The 18,850-nt window shown below is 48.3% G+C and overlaps 1 long non-coding RNA gene across 2 annotated transcripts in view; it reads left to right on the top strand.

The window, feature by feature from the left end:
* The window catches only part of LOC134988053 (uncharacterized), a 101,655-nt gene extending 86,567 nt beyond the window's left edge, over window positions 1–15,088 (top strand). For both annotated transcript variants that reach the window (XR_010193595.1, XR_010193589.1), the window contains exon 3: window positions 14,814–15,088. This is a non-coding gene — a long non-coding RNA (uncharacterized LOC134988053). The remainder of the gene's footprint in view (window positions 1–14,813) is intronic.
* The last annotated feature ends 3,762 nt before the right edge of the window (window positions 15,089–18,850 follow it).

Below are 18,850 nucleotides of genomic sequence, written 5' to 3'. Positions count from 1 at the left end.
TCCTCCCTCTATGCCCCTCCTACCAGACTCAGTCTAGAAACTGTGCCTGAGGAGACAGCATACTTCGAGAGAAGGAAATACACAGATAGTGGTGAGATTCATACCAGCTTACACATACAAGGCACGTCAAGACAACTAGCTTGAACTACTCAGCAACAACTGAAACATTACTTACCAAGTAACAAAGCACTACTCAACTAAAACGAAGTTGTACTGAACCAAATAACGTTTGCAGGAAAACAAAGCGCCGGGCAGGCGCCCAGCATCCTCTGCGGACTCCGAGAAAAGGATTTACCGGTAGGTACCAAAATCCTATTTTCTCTTACGTCCTGGAGGATGCTGGGGTCCACATTAGTACTATGGGGATGTACCAAAGCTCCCAGAATGGGAGGGAGAGCGTGGAGGCTCCTGCAGAACTGATTGACTGAACTTCAGATCATCAGAGGCCAAAGTATGGAACTTGTAAAACTTTGCAAACGTGTTCGACCCAGACCAAGTTGCAGCTTGGCAAAGTTGCACTGCCGAGACACCCCGGGCAGCCGCCCTGGAAGACCCCACCTTACGAGTAGAGTGGGCCTTAACAGATTTTGGACACGGCAGTCCTGCCATAGAATAAGCGTGCAGGATAGTGAACCTAATCCAGCGAGAAATAGTCTGCTTAGAAGCAGGACACCCAATCTTCTTGGGATCATATGGGACAAACAGAGAGTCCGACTTCCTGTGACGAGAAATTCTCTTCACATATATCTTCAGAGCTCTCACGACATCCAAGGACTTTGAAGTAATTGAGGATTCAGTAGCCACTGGCACCAAAATAGGTTGGTTGATAGGAAATGCCGACACAACCTTCGGAAGAAACTGCTGACGAGTCCGGAGCTCAGCTCTTTCTTTGTGGAAGATCAAGTAAGGGCTTTTACAGGATAAAGCCCCCAGCTCGGACACACGTCTAGCAGAAACTAAGGCCAACAAAGTGACCGCCTTCCATGTAAGAAATTTGAGCTCCACCTCCTGTAGAGGCTCAAACCAATCCAGCTGGAGGAACTGCAACACCACGTTAAGGTCCCATGGTGCCGTAGTGGGTACAAAGGGAGGTTGGATATGCAGAACTCCCTTCAAAAAGGTCTGAACCTCAGGGAGGGCAGCCAATTGCTTTTGAAAGAAAATGGATAGGGCTGAAATCTGGACCTTCACAGATCCCAACCTCAGACCCATATCTACTCCTGCTTGCAGGAAGAGGAGAAAACGTCCCAGTTGAAATTCCACCGCAGGAAACTTCTTGGACTCGCACCAAGAAACATATTACTTCCAAATACGATGGTAATGTTTGGACGTTACCCCTTTCCTAGCCTGTATGAGGGTAGGAATAACCTTCTTCAGAATGCCTTTCCGAGCAAGAATCAGGCGCTCAACTTCCATGCCGTCAAACGTAGCTGCGGTAAGTCTTGATAGGCGAGCGGCCCCTGCTGCAGCAGGTCCTCCCAAATAGGAAGAGGCCTCGGCTCTTCTTGCAGTAGATTCAGAAGGTCCGCATACCAAGCCCTTCTTCGCCAATCTGGGGCAATGAGGATCGCTTGAACCCTTGTTCTCCTTATGACCTTTAGGATTCTTGGGATGAGTGGGAGTGGTGGAAACACGTACACTGACTGGAACACCCACGGAGACACCAGGGCGTCCACTGCCACTGCCTGTGGATCCCTTGACCTGGAACAATAACGCTGAAGCTTCTTGTTGAGACGAGAGGCCATCATGTCTATTTGGGGCAATCCCCAAAGATCTGTTGTTTCCTTGAAAACCTCCAGATGGAGTCCCCACTCTCCTGGATGGAGATCGTGTCTGCTGAGGAAGTCTGCTTCCCAGTTGTCTACTCCCGGAATGAAGAGGGCTGACAGTGCCAACACGTGTTTTTCTGACCAGATGAGTATTCTTGTCAGCTCTGACATTGCCGCTCTGCTCTTCGTTCCGCCCTGTCGGTTTATGTAAGCCACTGTTGTTACGTTGTCTGACTGCACTTGGATGTCTCAGAAGAGGGGCCGCCTGAAGAAGACCGTTGTAGATGGCTCTTAGTTCCAGGATGTTGATGGGCAGGCTGGCTTCCAGGCTTGACCACCGTCCTTGGAAGGTTACTCCTTGAGTGACTGCTCCCCAGCCCCAAAGGCTCGCATCCATTGTTAGCAGGACACAGTCCTGATTTCCGAACCTGCGGCCTTCTAGGAGGTCAGGCAATTGGAGCCACCAGAGGAGAGAAATCCTTGCCCTTGGTGACAGACGAATTCTCTGATGCATGTGGAGGTGAGATCCCGTCCACTTGTTCAGGAGATCCAGCTGGAAGGGCCGAGCATGGACCTCCCGTGCTGGAGAGCCTTGTAGGAGGCCACCATCTTTCCCAATAGGTGAATGCATTGATGAACAGACACCCGGACCATGGATTGGATCACCAACGCCTTGTCCCATGGAAGACACACCCGCTGCACTTCCGTATCCAGGATCATTCCCAGAAATGACAATCTCGGGGGTTGGATCCAAATGTGACTTTGGAAAATTCAAAATCCACCCGTGACTCTGGAGCAGTCGCGTCATTAGAACAATGGACTGCAGCAGCTTCTCCTTGGACGATGCCTTTATCAGGAGATCGTCCAGATAAGGAATGATGTTTACACCCTGCTTGCGGAGTAGTATCATCATTTCCGCCATCACCTTGGTAAACACCCTTGGTGCTGTGGAGAGGCCGAATGGCAGGGCCTGGAACTGAAAATGACAGTCCAGCAATGCGAAGCGGAGATAAGCCTGATGCAGCAGCCAGATCGGAATGTGAAGGTACGCATCCTTGATATCCAGTGATACCAGGAATTCTCCCTCTTCCAGACCTGATATCACCGCCCTGAGCGACTCCATCTTGAACTTGAACTCCTTTAGAAAGGGGTTCAATGATTTTAGTGTTAGGGTCTCCTGCCCTGTGCTGCCACGTCGTCATGGCAACCGGGAGACAAGTGCTAGTGGAGTAACCTGAGCGCAGCTGATACTCCGGTTCGGGTCTTTTGCTGTGCAGTGGTTATAGGCTCTGTGCACGGCAGGGGATCCGGTGCTGGTTTTTGTGCTCACAGTCTGTGAGGTCTGAGTGGGGCGTGGACAGCACCTGCTTTATAAGGCCTCTTTTCAGGGTAAGCAGATGCTGCTGAATCTCTGTTGGTTAGTCAGTTCATGAAAGTTAGCCAGTACTGTGTAGCTTTGTATTTGTTTGTTGCTTACTGCAAATAGGCCTGGGGATTTGGTATTACACTCTGCCAATCCAGACCTAGCAGTAAGACTGGAGTCAGTCGTTTAGCTTGCTGGGGTTCTGTTATTACTCTGTGAACTTAGCAAGTTTGCGGCTGTATTTTAACACTTGCCTGTCTAATCCTGTCTCACTGTGCTAGGTGTCAGGGGTCAGTTTAGTGGCAGTAAGCTTAAACCTGTGCACTGCAAGTGAGAATCAGGATTGTGGAGGCTCTCCTTGTGTCTATCATTCCATCTCTGACCAAGGAGTTTACTGCCACACCCGTTGGTAACCCTTTAGGGTTTTGCTGTTGCCCTTAGCAACAGCATTTCGGGTTCTCTACGTATTAAAACACAACATCTTGCTTTTTACATCTGAGCAGTTCTAATACAAGGGAGATACCCAGTTCCTTAGCCTCTGGGCTTCTCTGTTCACTGTGTGTGTATTTTGTTACCCTATCACCTTCTGTGTACGTTATGTCATATTCCCCAGTTTGTCTGTGAGTCCATTTGTTTTGCATAACAGTTCAAACACCAGTACATTCCTGCAGACACTGGAGTGCATAACAGTTCTGACACTAGTACTTTCCTGCAGGCACTGGTGTGCATAACATATTCAGCAGCCTAATACTCCTGTTGAAATTTTGTGGGAATATGGAGCATACCCCTCAAAATACGTTGCAACAGGTGGTCGATCAGGTGCAGGTCCTGACTCGACAATTTAATGATTTGTCCATTAAAATGCACACCTCCCAGGCTGCTGGCGGAGCTCCCGCAGCAGCAGCACCTGCAGGGGTTAAGGAGCCGAAAGTAAATCTCCCGGATCGTTTTTCTGGAGATCGCTCGCAGTTCTTTTGTTTCAAGGAGAGCTGCAAGCTATACTTCCGGCTTAGGCCTCAGTCTTCTGGGTCGGAGATTCAGCGGGTGGGCATAGTGATTTCCTTGCTACAAGGAGACCCACAGGTCTGGGCATATGGGTTGCAGCCTGACTGTCCGTCGCTTAAAAGTGTTGATGCTTTTTTTACGGCACTGGGCATGTTGTATGATGACCCTGACAAGACGGCCTCAGCCGAGGCTCAGATTTCGATCCTTAAGCAAGGGCGAAGGCCAGTTGAGGTTTACTGTACGGAGTTTCGGAGGTTGGCCCATGATACCCAGTGGAATGACCCAGCCCTGAGACACCAGTACCGAAGAGGTCTTTCTAACCAGATAAAGGACCAACTGGTACAATATCCCTTGCCTGATAGCTTGGATCAGCTCATGCAGTTATCCATCCGGGTGGATAGACGGCTGAGAGAGCGTAGGCTTGAAAGGGAGACTGAGATTTCCTTCCTTCCCAAGGGAACCTCAGACTCTGAGGAATTTTCTGAGGAGCCTATGCAGATTGGGGCTACCCGCCTCTCCTCGCGTGAGAAGACGCGGAGGAGACAGCAGGGGTTGTGTTTGTACTGTGGGAATAAAGGTCATGTGGTAGTATCATGCCCAGAAAAGCCGGAAAACTTCAGGGCCTGAGGGTGATGGGAAATATCCTGTCAGGCCAGAAGTCAGAATTTCCCAAGAAGACTTTTATCATTCCGGTGACCTTGAAGATCCTCGGTCAAACTGTCAAGACTGAGGCCTTTGTGGACAGTGGGGCCGACGGGGTTTTTATGGACCGCCAATTCGCCCTAAAACACTCTGTTCCCTTAGTACCCTTGGCATCGGAAATTGAGATTTGTGGGTTAAACGGGGAACCATTATCCCAAGGTAAAATTACCTCTTGCACTAGCCAGATTTCTTTGTTTATTGGAGCCACACACTCTGAAAAATTGTCCTTTTATGTGACTGTCTGTACTTTTGCCCCATTGGTGTTGGGGTTACCCTGGTTAAGGGCCCACAATCCTCAATTTGACTGGGTCTCTGGGGAGATTCTTAGTTGGGGTACTGATTGTTTCAGGAGTTGCTTGAGCCTTCCAGTCAGGCTCTCGCAGCTAAGTTTGCCAGGATTGCCAGGGTGTTATGCAGATTTTGCGGACGTGTTCTCCAAAAAAGTTGCAGAGGTACTACCTCCCCATCGCCCCTATGACTGTGCCATTGATTTGTTGCCAAATGCTAAGCTTCCCAAGAGCAGGTTGTACTCCCTGTCACGTCCTGAGACTCAGGCTATGGCAGAGTACATTCAGGAGAACTTGGCTAAGGGATTTATCAGACCTTCACAGTCTCCAGTTGGGTCGGGGTTCTTCTTCGTGGGTAAAAAGGACGGTTCGTTGCGACCCTGCATCGACTTCAGGGAATTGAACCGTATCACGATTAAAAACTCATACCCACTGCCTCTCATTTCGGTCTTGTTTGACCAGCTTCGTACTGCCACCATTTTTTCTAAGATTGACCTACGCGGTGCGTACAATCTAATCCGAATAAGAGAGGGGGATGAATGGAAGACTGCCTTTAATACCCACTCAGGGCATTATGAATATTTGGTGATGCCTTTTGGGCTCTGTAATGCCCCGGCAGTCTTCCAGGATTTCATGAATGATGTGCTCAGGGAATATTTGGATAGATTCTTAGTTGTATACTTAGATGACATCCTAATCTTCTCCCATTCCCTGGAGGAACATCGGAAGCATGTACGCTTAGTCCTCCAGAAACTCAGAGACCACCGGCTTGGGGCGAAGCTGGAGAAGTGCGAATTTGAAGTTCAGCAAATCGCATTTCTAGGATATATTATCTCCCCAGAAGGTTTCCAAATGGAGGGTTCCAAGGTACAGGCAGTCCTGGATTGGGTGCAGCCCACTAGTTTGAAGGCGCTTCAGCGTTTCCTGGGCTTTGCGAATTTTTATAGACGATTTATCGCTGGATTTTCGTCTATAGTGGCGCCCTTGGTGGCACTCACTAAGAAAGGGGCGGATGTTGCTCACTGGTCTTGTGAGGCTAAAGCGGCTTTTGCCCGTCTCAAAAGGGCATTTGTTTCGGCCAAGGTGCTGCGACACCCAGATCCAGAGCGTCCTTTTGTGGTGGAGGTGGATGCCTCTGAGATGGGTATTGGGGCAGTGCTTTCTCAGATGGGAGTGTCTGATAATCGCCTTCATCCCTGTGCTTACTTTTCCCGTAAATTTTCGCCTGCCGAGATGAATTATGACGTGGGTAACCGGGAATTGTTGGCTATTAAGGATGCACTCGAGGAGTGGAGACACTGGCTTGAGGGGGCTAAGTTTGTGGTCTCAATTCTCACTGACCATAAGAATCTGGCATATTTAGAGTCAGCGAAGCGTCTCAATGCCAGGCAGGCACGATGGGCTTTGTTTTTTGCTCGCTTTAATTTTTTGATAACATATCGCCCTGGGTCAAAAAACATCAAGGCTGATGCGCTCTCGCTGAGTTTTGCTCCAATCCAGGAGACCACCGAGGAGCCGTTGCCCATTGTTTCCCCATCATGTATTAAAGTGGGCATTACCCAGGACCTCTTATCATTAGTCCTTAGAGCACAGGAGCAGGCTCCTCCAGACCTTCCGGTAGGTCTTTTGTTTGTGCCTCCTAGGTTAAGACAGCGAGTGTTCCTGGAATTCCATGCCAAGAAGTCGGCAGGTCACCCGGGTATTGCCAGAACTCGGGAGTTGCTATCTAGGGCGGTGTGGTGGCCCTCGGTGGCTAAGGATGTGGATCAGTGGGTTCGGGCATGTGACATCTGTGCCCGAAATAAGACTCCTAGAGGGGTTCCTGTTGGCCCATTACATCCACTCTCTATCCCATCTAAGCCATGGACCCACATTTCAATGGATTTTGTGGTGGACTTGCCCAAATCCTCGGGGATGACAGCCATCTGGGTTGTCGTTGACAGGTTTTCGAAGATGGCGCACTTCGTTCCACTGGTTGGGCTGCCATCAGCCAGACGCCTGTCTGAATTATTTATGCTGCATGTTGTGCGTCTCCACGGGTTGCCACTTGATGTGGTCTCTGACCGCGGATCCCAGTTTGTGGCCAAATTCTGGAGGGCATTTTGTTCCGATCTCCAGATTTCTGTCAGCTTGTCGTCAGGCTACCATCCGCAGTCTAATGGGCAGACTGAAAGGGTGAACCAGTCCTTGGAGCAGTTCCTCAGGTGTTATATCTCCAAGTGTCAGACTGACTGGGTTGCTCATCTGTCCATGGCGGAGTTTGCCTATAACAACGCGGCTCACTCTGCTACAGGGATCTCTCCCTTCCTTTGTGTGTATGGGCATCATCCTAAGGCCAATTCTTTTGACCCCCTGGACTCCACGCCTGGTGGTTCCTCTGTGGTTTCGGTCCTTAGAGGTATTTGGCGGAAAGTGAAGAAAGCCCTTGTGTCTGTGTCATTAGTGACCAAAAGGGTTTTTGATAAGCGGAAAAGACCCTGCAGCTTCAAATTAGGAGACTTCGTCTGGTTGTCTACCAAGAATTTGAAGTTGAGACAGCCATCTCATAAGTTAGGGCCCCGGTTCATCGGCCCTTATAAGATCACCAGGGTTATCAATCCGGTGGCATTTCAGTTAGATCTGCCCCGTTCTTTGGGTATCAATAAAACATTTCATTGTTCCCTTTTAAAACGGGCGATTAGTAATCCTTCTTCCAGTGGAAGACCTTCCCCTCTTCTGATACGTGGCCAGAGGGAGTTTGTTGTTGAAAGGATTCTTGACTCCAAGGTGGTTCGGGGTCGGCTGTCATTTTTGGTGCACTGGAAGGGGTATGGCCCGGAGGAGCGGTCGTGGGTGCGCAGTTGTGATCTTCATGCCCCCAGACTGATACGCTCTTTCTTCTCGCAGTTCCCCGATAAACCCGGTGGTAGGGGTTCTTTGACCCCTCGTCAGAGGGGGGGTACTGTTAGGGTCTCCTGCCCTGTGCTGCCACGTCGTCATGGCAACCGGGAGACAAGTGCTAGTGGAGTAACCTGAGCGCAGCTGATACTCCGGTTTGGGTCTTTTGCTGTGCAGTGGTTATAGGCTCTGTGCACGGCAGGGGATCCGGTGCTGGTTTTTGTGCTCACAGTCTGTGAGGTCTGAGTGGGGCGTGGACAGCACCTGCTTTATAAGGCCTCTTTTCAGGGTAAGCAGATGCTGCTGAATCTCTGTTGGTTAGTCAGTTCATGAAAGTTAGCCAGTACTGTGTAGCTTTGTATTTGTTTGTTGCTTACTGCAAATAGGCCTGGGGATTTGGTATTACACTCTGCCAATCCAGACCTAGCAGTAAGACTGGAGTCAGTCGTTTAGCTTGCTGGGGTTCTGTTATTACTCTGTGAACTTAGCAAGTTTGCGGCTGTATTCTAACACTTGCCTGTCTAATCCTGTCTCACTGTGCTAGGTGTCAGGGGTCAGTTTAGTGGCAGTAAGCTTAAACCTGTGCACTGCAAGTGAGAATCAGGATTGTGGAGGCTCTCCTTGTGTCTATCATTCCATCTCTGACCAAGGAGTTTACTGCCACACCCGTTGGTAACCCTTTAGGGTTTTGCTGTTGCCCTTAGCAACAGCATTTCGGGTTCTCTACGTATTAAAACACAACATCTTGCTTTTTACATCTGAGCAGTTCTAATACAAGGGAGATACCCAGTTCCTTAGCCTCTGGGCTTCTCTGTTCACTGTGTGTGTATTTTGTTACCCTATCACCTTCTGTGTACGTTATGTCATATTCCCCAGTTTGTCTGTGAGTCCATTTGTTTTGCATAACAGTTCAAACACCAGTACATTCCTGCAGACACTGGAGTGCATAACAGTTCTGACACTAGTACTTTCCTGCAGGCACTGGTGTGCATAACATTTAGGTTCAGAATGGGCCTGACCGAACCATCTGGTTTCGGTACCACGAAAAGATTTGAATAGTAACCTTTGGTCAGCATGTGAGGTGGCACTGGCACAATGACCTGTGCCTCCACCAGCTTTTGGACAGCGTCTTGAAGCACTGTGCTGTCCTCCAACAGAGTTGGTAAGCCCGACTTGAAAAAATGATGAGGAGGGAGACTTTGAAAATCCAGCTTGTATCCCTGAGACACAATATCTACTACCCAGGGATCCAGGCCGGACGACACCCAGGCATGACAGAACTGTCTGAGTCTCTCTCCCACAGGCCCCACCACCAGGCCGTGCAGTCCACCGTCATGCGGAGGACTTTGGGGTACCTGAAGCAGGCTTTTGTTCCAGGGAAAAAACACACAATAGCAGTGCAAACGTAATAATAGTTGATATACTAAGAAGTATTTAGTGATGAAAAATGTTTTCACATTTAATAGAATACACAGTTAAAACCACATTAAAATGTTTTAATCACTCAGTCCTTCCTAGTGTACGTGAGTACACCTGTCCAATAAAGCTTCTGATTCTTCTTCTTAGTATATCAACTATTATTACGTTTGCGCTGCTATTGTGTGTTTTTTCTATGTATTGTTTTTTGGGTGTGATGACTATGCCAATTAATTAGCAGCTGCATTAGAGCAACAGCACCTATTAGCGCCTGATCGTCCATCTCTTGGTAATTTTTCTTTTGTTCCTGGGAACCTGCAGCGGCAGGTTTCATGGACTTAACCTTACCACCCCTAAAGAAGGTATTGGATGTTCTGGCCTTTCTAGGCTTGTTAGGCCGAAAGGACTGCTGCGCAGCTGAGGAGAAGGATTTCTTCGGAACAGGTGCTGCTGAGGGAAGAAACGGAGACTTACCGGCTGTAGCGGCGGATATCCACGTGTCTAGAGCTTCCCCAAAGAGAGCCTGACCTGTATAGGGTAACGACTCCACACTTCTTCTGGATTCCGCGTCGGCCGACCACTGGCGGAGCCACAGTCCCCGACGAGCTGAAACAGACATGGAAGAGATTCCCGCAGCCATGGAACCCAGGTCTTTCATGGATTCTACCATAAAACCTGCAGAATCATGAATGTTGCGTAAATACAATGCAGCGTCATCCCTATCCATCGTATCCCAATCCTCAAGTAAGGTAGCCGACCACTTCACTATTGCCTTTGCAATCCATGCACTAGCAATAGTGGGACGTAATATGGCCCCTGAAGCAGTGTACATTGATTTAAGCGTGTTATCAATCTTCCTATCTGCCGGCTCCTTTAAGGCGGTAGATCCCGGAACAGGTAAAACCACCTTCTTTGAGAGTCTGGATACAGATGCGTCAACAATCGGCGGGTTTTCCCACCTTTTCCTATCCTCCTCTTGGAAAGGAAAAGCCACCAGAACCCTCTTAGGGATCTGAAACTTCTTTTCAGGGTTTACCCATGCTTTTTCAAATATAGAATTCAGCTCCTTTGACGCAGGGAAGGTTAGCGAGGCTTTCTTATTTTCAGTGAAAAAGCCTCCTCAACCTGCTCAGGTGAGGTATCATTAACATTCAACACATCCCTGATAGCCTCTATCAACAATTACACTCCCCTTGCAAGAGATGCGGACCCCCGCAACACATCCCCATCACCATCTGTAGTGTCAGAGTTGGTATCCGTGTCGTCTTGTGTGACATGCACAAGCGCACGTTTGTGGGGGTATATTACGGGGTGTCCTGAGGTACTAGAACCAGGCCATACTGCCATAGAGCTCTGTAATACCTGGGTTGCAGATTCATTACTAGCAACCCTGTCACAAATCTGAGAAATCCAAGTTTTGATAGAGGAAAACCACTCTGGTTCCCTTGCTGGTATCTGTTCTAAACCAGTGCTAACCTGATTACATGGAATGGGATCATCCTGGGAGGATAAATCCTCTGCAGCATATGACACAGTGTCCCTGGAAATAGCTAAAGGTAACCACCAAACACTCCATACACACACACACACACACACACACACACACACACACGTGGGGGCAGACAGAGTTTCCCCCCCAAGAACGGCAAGAGAGAGACAGAGATTGGAGCCAACCCACACACAGTGCTTTTTAGCAAAGGGAGACCCCTTGTCAGCGCTGACTGTGCTCCTTAATAGGACACACAGTCTAATTACAGCCTCCCCTCCCTTCTACAACCCCCAGGTACCGTGTACTGACAGTTGGAGCTGCTGTGGAGGGACCTGTTCTTCCTCTCAGTGCTGTGCAGGCAGGAAAATGGCGCTGGAACGCTGCTGGGTCCGCTCTGAGGAGAAGCTCCACCCCCTTAATGGCGCTGTCTTCCCACTCTTCTGATGATTATACTGGCCTGAGGAAAGTTGCTGACTGAGATCCGCGGACCCCGACAGGCTTGTTGATCAGTGTGGGGGGGTAAGCGCTGGCCCAGGGCGCCCCTCACAGCGCCGCACTATGTGCATCTGGTACCTTCCCAGGAGCGCAGTTAATACTGCGCTCCCTTCCCATTGTCGCCATCTTCACACTGGCCCCCAGCTTGTTAGGGGGGTCGGTGACTCACTCACCACTTCTTCAGCTCTGTAAGGGGTAGGCGGCATGCTGCTGGGGCGAGCGGTTCCCCTGTGGCGGAGATCGATCAGACCCCTCTGAAGCTCAGTGTCCAGTCAGCGGAGTCAGTGGCTCAGACCCCGCAGGGCGGTCACTGCTCCCCCTTTAGTCCCTCGCTGCAGGCAGGCTGTTGCCAACAGCCTCCCTGTAAAAAAATAAACTCTAAAATAAAACTTTACTAGAAAAGCTCAGGAGAGCTCCCCTAGCTGTGACCGGCTCCTCCGGGCACATTTTCTAAACTGAGTCTGGTAGGAGGGGCATAGAGGGAGGAGCCAGACCACACTCTCAAACTCTTAAAGTGCCCGTGGCTCCTGGTGGACCCGTCTATACCCCATGGTACTATTGTGGACCCCAGCATCCTCTAGGACATAAGAGAAATGGAGAGAGATCAAGAGCCAGCTCCTTACTGCCATGTTACAGGCTGTGTTTGAAAAATGACATGAGCTGGTTGGTTGGTACTTTATCTCCGTCCACTTTGTCTCTCTCCTAGGCTTAGTTCGTACTCCCACAGTCACATCGCGGACACAGCGAAAAGCAGCTCATAGTCTATTACAGATGCTGGGCAGCAACGTTAACCACACAAGAATTTGTTTTACGCACATACATAGTCACAGATGAAGAACAACATTGCGTGAGGAAAAGCAGCAGCTGCTGCATTGAAGCCCATGTTACACAGATGCAGACTCAGTCTCAGACAGATGTACAAATGCAGCAAGCCCCGGTGGTCAGTGTAGGCTAGTCATGTAGTTCTGTTGCTTAAACTTGTTTTAATAATGCAAATACAGATGCAGCCGCCTTTATCTATCCTGCGATGTGTATGCACCAATGATGGCTCTGGAGGAGGTGCTGCAGCGCAGTCCAAAATTCAAACAGAGGAGCCGCAACAACTGCCAGTGAGTCAGTTTTAGGTGGCAGTTGGTGGCAGTTGCTGCGGCTCCCCTATTTGAAATTTTAACTGCGCTGCAGCCCCACCTGTGGAACCGCCACTGGTATGCACGTGTACACACATTGCGGGATCGACTTGTTGCACCTGGGGGTGAATAGTGGGGGTGAAGAGTCGTGCCCGTGATTAGGCAATACAATGTCTAAAGGCCGCCAGTGAGGCACTACCTTGAAACAATAATCACGCGCATGACTATTCACACGCGGGATGAAGCCGGCTATATCTGTAAGATGCACATATTGAGCGAAAAAGACGCTCAGCTGAGTCGCATACAAGCCTGGTGTGATGAGAGCGGCTATTTATTTTAGTTTTTATATATTTTATATAGTTTGAAAAGTATTTTTATAAACATTGAAATATTATATTATGCACATCTGCAAAATGGATCTCCTCAAAATCTGCGGGGACACGGTGATCTGACCATGCCAGTTAAGTGGTTAAAGCAGCATTCTGGAGGAGCATGGCTGGTGGGAAGGTGGGCTGTTCAGGAGGCGTGGTGGCACGATCATGTCACCACGGCTCTGCCCCCTGCCGAGAAAATAGGCATTGTAGTGGGGGGCGGGGCTATGATGATGTGATTCAGAATGATAATTATCATTGGTTCCCTCTCAGACCGCCCACCTGCTATGAGAGGCCAAGGAAGGGGGATGTAGGGGGCTGGTGGCAGATGCGGGAGACTTGCCCGCCTTTCTGGGGGGAGGGGTGGGGGTGGCAGTGCCACCCAATTCTTGGGAGCCTCCTAGCCATTCCAGGAGGGTAGACAAGTGTGGTCTGAGTAGCATCTGCTCTGATCCTGCTGTAAGTGTAAAGTTAATAATTATGACTGCATACCATTGGTCACACAGGGTGAATACATGCCCACTTCCCTAACCCTCACTCTTATTCCTAATACCCTATCACTAAGGGGGTAATTCAGACCTGATTGCAGCTGTGTGTTTTCGCACAGCGGGTGATCAGATCTGAACTAGATGTGCATTTGCACCGCAATGTGCCGGCGCGAGTCGCACAACAGCAACGGGCATCGGTGCCTAGCAACGGGATGGTACGAAAAAAAATGATTGCATGGGCGATCGCAAGGTGATTGACAGGAAGTGGCCGTTTGTGGGTGGCAACTGACCCTTTTACAGGAGTGTCCGGAAAAACGCAGAAGGGTGTCTGACGTCAGCTCCGGCCCCCATCAGCAGGAAACACTTGCAGCGGCTGAGTAATTCCTGGGCTGAGCAGAGACCGCACAAACTGATGTGTGTGCAGCTCTGCTACAAATGCGATCGCACACCTGCACAGCACTTTACCCCTCCCCCTGTAGGCGGTGACTAACTCATTGCAGAGCCGCAAAAAACGCACCCTAGCGATCAGGTCTGAATGACCCACTAAGACCTTAACCCTCACCCTTAATATTATTGGAAAAAGTGCACTATATAAAATTATTATTATTATTATTATTATTATTATTATCATTCCTAAACCCAAACACTAATACTGTAATACAAATACCCTAACCCTCATACTTAACCTTAATTTCTAACACTAATACCCAAAACCTGCACAAATAATACTACTACCCCAACATTAACACCCCAACCCTGACCCTTAATTCAAACCCTGACCCTATTACTCTAACCCTAATAACCGCACAAGAAGAGGGCAGACCAGATTGGCCAAATGGTTCTTATCTGTCGTCAAGTTCTATGTTTCTATGTTTCATTTATTCAAACCCCTATAGCTGATACAGTGTTGATTAAAGGGGACGTTACACTACAGTACACACTCCTTTTACACAAATACATAACCCTTCATACTCAGATGGGGAAGCTGCACATATATTGTAAAGTGTTGTCATTAAAAATAAATTGCGGCGGTATTGCTAAACATTGCAGACACAATGGCTTCTTATCATCTGCTCTGCCCGGCCAGTGGCTGTAATGTGATTGCATTATGCACTATTATTTTTCACATATTACAAATACATGCTGAAACCGCACCTCTGTTCTATGAGCCATAAGTCATTTGCAGTGCACCTGTTTAGCCTGTAGATGGCACTGTGGATGATGCCTCACACATTGATTGTAATCCCTGAGCTCTGTAATATACTGCGTATACCTAGAACTAGTGATGCAATCTCTTTCATTCTCTTCATAAGTAATGTTCATTGGGGTTTCTAATATGGGACTGACAGTGTATAATATGTTGCAGTGTGACAGGAGATTACACACTTGAACACATTTCTCATCATCAATTTTTATTTTTCCAGAATCTCCTCTCTAGAATATCGGAGGACCACTACCAAAGCATGGCTGAAGACTCCTACAGAGAAACCAATATAAGCTATGTGTGTAGGTGTAGCGCATATTACTCTATGTCCAGTACAGCACTATATATGTATGTTTAATTGAGTTTGTACCTGCAGTAAGATTGTCTACTATGCAGAAATGAATACATCTAATGCTTCAATGAATCAGGGGGTTTCTGTACTTGCTGAAATAATCAGTGTAATTGAATAAAAGAGTCTGCTTTATGCATTATTTATACAGTGTCTGTCCTCTCTGGTGACCCCCCTTGCATTCTACAATGGTGTATATATAGGTGGGGACTGACGCGTTTCACAATAACTCTGACACACTTACACAGTCTTTCTCTGTGCATAATGGGTAGTATAAGTCAGTGGCGTAACTTGACATTTTAGCACTGTGTGCAATAAACAGCATCGGCGCCCCCTAGGGCCGTTTTTTTGTATGGGCTCAAGGGCACTTGCCCAAGGGCCCCAGGAGTATAAGGACCCTAGGCTGATATCTGAGGGTCCCCTCTTTCCAGGGGTACCAGATATTAGAAAAATCAGCCCTGGGGAACCGGAGATATCCGACTTCAAAGCAGTGGTCCCCATCAAAGCCTATTAATTGCTCTTCCCAGCCAGATATCTCTGGTTCTATCTGAGTTAGAGAGTTTCCGGGGGTATACTCCAAAAGCTGGGACTCTCCCCTTGTCTCTACTACAGTATGCCCAGAACTAGAGATATCAGCTTTCAAGCAGCTGGTCCCTGCTCCAGCTCCACACTCCTAATATGCAGTTTTTTTATGTTTTCGTTTGTGGATTACTTTGGCTCCTGAACTCTGATCCCTAAGTTCCCAGAACCTCCTGAAAGGAGGGACTCTCTAGTTTTTTTATCCCAATCAAAGCTAAGAAATCTATTTTCAGGAACTTGAGAGCTCTGCAGTCAAGCAAGGTGCCCTCCCACCAGATAATGATGAATATTAAGCCCACTCCATTATCCACCCCTCCCCTACATATTAAACAACCCCTACTACCCTAGAAGTCATGTATCATGGCCCCTTCATTCAGCCCAATGCCCCATTCTACAGTTTAATGTTCTCCCTCTTGCCCCATCTGTGCAGTAAAGGAGTAATTAGCAGAAATTGCTGCTCCAGGTCCTACATGCTGAGCGGAAGATAGAAAAACCCCTACCGCCTGCGGGACATCAAAGTTGCCTGCCGCTGACAGCACCCCCCACCCCTACCGCTGGAGGATGGGTAAGAAGCCCAGTGCATTGCTGTGACCAGAGGCTTACACTGCTGTTAAGATGGCCCTGTCACCTCCCCTTCATATACAAAACAAGGCCAGTGCCAAAAATATAGGGGCTTGGCATAATGGGAAGGCGCATGGCCACAGAGCTTGATTTTACACATTACGGCAAGCAGAGCTCCCGTTTACATATTATGTCAGGCAGCGCTCCCTTTTACACATTATGGCAGGTAGAGCCCCATTTTACTCAGTATGGCAGGTAGAGCCCACTTTTACGCAGTATGGGAGCTAGAGTCCCCTTTTACACTGTACGGCAGCTAAAGTCCCCTATTATACAGTATGGCAGCTAGAGCACCCTTTTACACAGTATGGCAGGTAGAGTCCTTTTTACACATTACGACAGGTAGAGTCCCCCTTTTTACACATTACAGCAGCAGAGTCCCCTTTTTACACATTAAGCAGGCAGAGTCCCCCTTTTTACACATTAGGCAGCAGAGACCCCTTTTTTGCACATTATGGTAGCAGAGCCACCCTTTTTCACACATTAGGCGGGCAGAGTACCCCTTTTTACACATTAGGCAGCAGTGTCCCCTTTTTTGCACATTATGGTAGCAGAGCCCACCCTTTTTACACATTAGGCAGGCAGAGCCTACCTTTTTTACAAATTAGGCAGGCAGAGTCCCCCTTTTTTACACTGTAGGCAGGATGAGTCCCCCTTTTTACACATTAAGCAGGCAGAGTCCCCTTTTACACATTAACAGGCAGAGCCCCCGTTTAACACATTAGCAGGAGTCCCCCTTTTTACACATAAACAGGCAGAGTCAGAAAGAGAGAGAGAGAGAAAGAGAAAAGGAATAGATGGAATGCCTGCCCAAGTCCTTCTTCTCCCCCATTAGCAGCTAACCGCAGAGCAAGGCAGGGCGCATGGCAGAATGGGAGACTGAGTAAGTTGGAGGAGACGTCTGACATCATCACGTCTCTCTCTAGTGGTAGGGGGTGGCGATCCGGCATCCAGAGGCAGACACTCATGTCCCAGGAGCTGGTGGCAGTAACTGCTGCAGTGCGACGGCGTTAGATGGGAGACAAGCAGCAGGAGTGAGTAGTGAGTCGGACTGGAGATAGTGGCCATGTGTGAGGGATGTGCAACCAGATGGTGCGCCCTCAGTGCATTTGCGCTATGGGCAAGGCACCATTGGCACACACCTAGTTAAGGCCCTGGTATAAGTACCAGGTGCGTGCTGTACAAGTGCTGCCTGCAGGGCTGTATAAAGGGATACATGGGCCTGAGACAGAAAATGCTCAAGGGCCTATTGTGAGAAGCAGAGGAGCTTTGACCAGTCCTGTGTGGGTGTGGCCAGTCCTGTGTGGGTGTATCCAGTCATGTGTAAGTGTGGTCAATGCTGTGTGGGTGTGTCCAGTGGGTGTGTACAGCCCTCAGAGATGTGCGGTGAGGTAAATGGCTCGTGAGGTACTGGCTAATACCAGAGACAGATTTATACACAATATATGAGCCAAAGAGCTCATGTGGGTATTATATAGAGGTGCAGCAGTATATACACGTATGGGCATTATACACAGGTGCAGCAGTATATACATGTGGGCATTATACACAGGTGCAGCAGTACATACATGTGGGCATTATACACAGGTGCAGCAGTATATACACATATGGGCATTATGCACAGGTGCAGCAGTATATACATGTGAGCATTATACACAGGTGCAGCAGTACATACATGTGGGCATTATACACAGGTGCAGCAGTATATACATATGGGCATGATACACAGGTGCAGCAGTATATACATGTGGGCATTATACACAGGTGCAGCAGTATATACATGTGGGCATTATACACAGGTGCAGCAGTATATACATGTGGGCATTATACACAGGTGCAGCAGTATATACATGTGGGCATTATACACAGGTGCAGCAGTATATACATGTGGGCATTATACACAGGTGCAGCAGTATATACATGTGGGCATTATACACAGGTGCAGCAGTATATACATGTGGGCATTATACACAGGTGCAGCAGTATATACATGTGGGCATTATACACAGGTGCAGCAGTATATACATGTGGGCATTATACACAGGTGCAGCAGTATATACATGTGGGCATTATACACAGGTGCAGCAGTACATACATGTGGGCATTATACACAGGTGCAGCAGTACATACATGTGGGCATTCTACACAGGTGCAGCAGTATATATACATATGAGCATTCTACACAAGTGCAGCAGTATATACACGTGGACATTATACACAGGTGCAGCAGTATATACATGTGGGCATTATACACAGGTTCAACAGTATATATATATATATATATATATATATATATATAGTAGCTGCAGTGGCCGGCACTCAGTCTGTAGTATAGTATTCGCCTTGGTGCCCTCCTTACCACTAAAAGTGGAATTAAATACGGAGGAAGATCGGCGGCACTCACAGGACTTAATAAGCAAAGTAATTATGAAGGCAATTACAGCCTATCGTTCATCAACGTTTCAGTTTTATTGTAAAAACTTTCGTCAGGATACAATACAAAAATAACCACATACCGTTATAGAGTGAAAACCCTCACAATGCAGACTCGTGGTCCCGGGGCTGCGGCTGGGGTCTATGACGTCACAGCAAGTGCGACGGGTGCCGTGACTGCACCGGAATCCCGTGAGCCGTTGCCAGGAGACCTTACAAACACAGAACAAAAAACAAAAAATTATGTGAAACAAACCTCAAAACCTATATACATTAAT

The sequence above is a fragment of the Pseudophryne corroboree genome, chromosome 2 (assembly GCF_028390025.1).
Source record: "Pseudophryne corroboree isolate aPseCor3 chromosome 2, aPseCor3.hap2, whole genome shotgun sequence".
Classification (NCBI taxonomy): domain Eukaryota; kingdom Metazoa; phylum Chordata; class Amphibia; order Anura; family Myobatrachidae; genus Pseudophryne; species Pseudophryne corroboree.
Note: the sequence above shows the minus strand (reverse complement) of the source record. Positions and strands in the feature narration are given on the sequence as shown.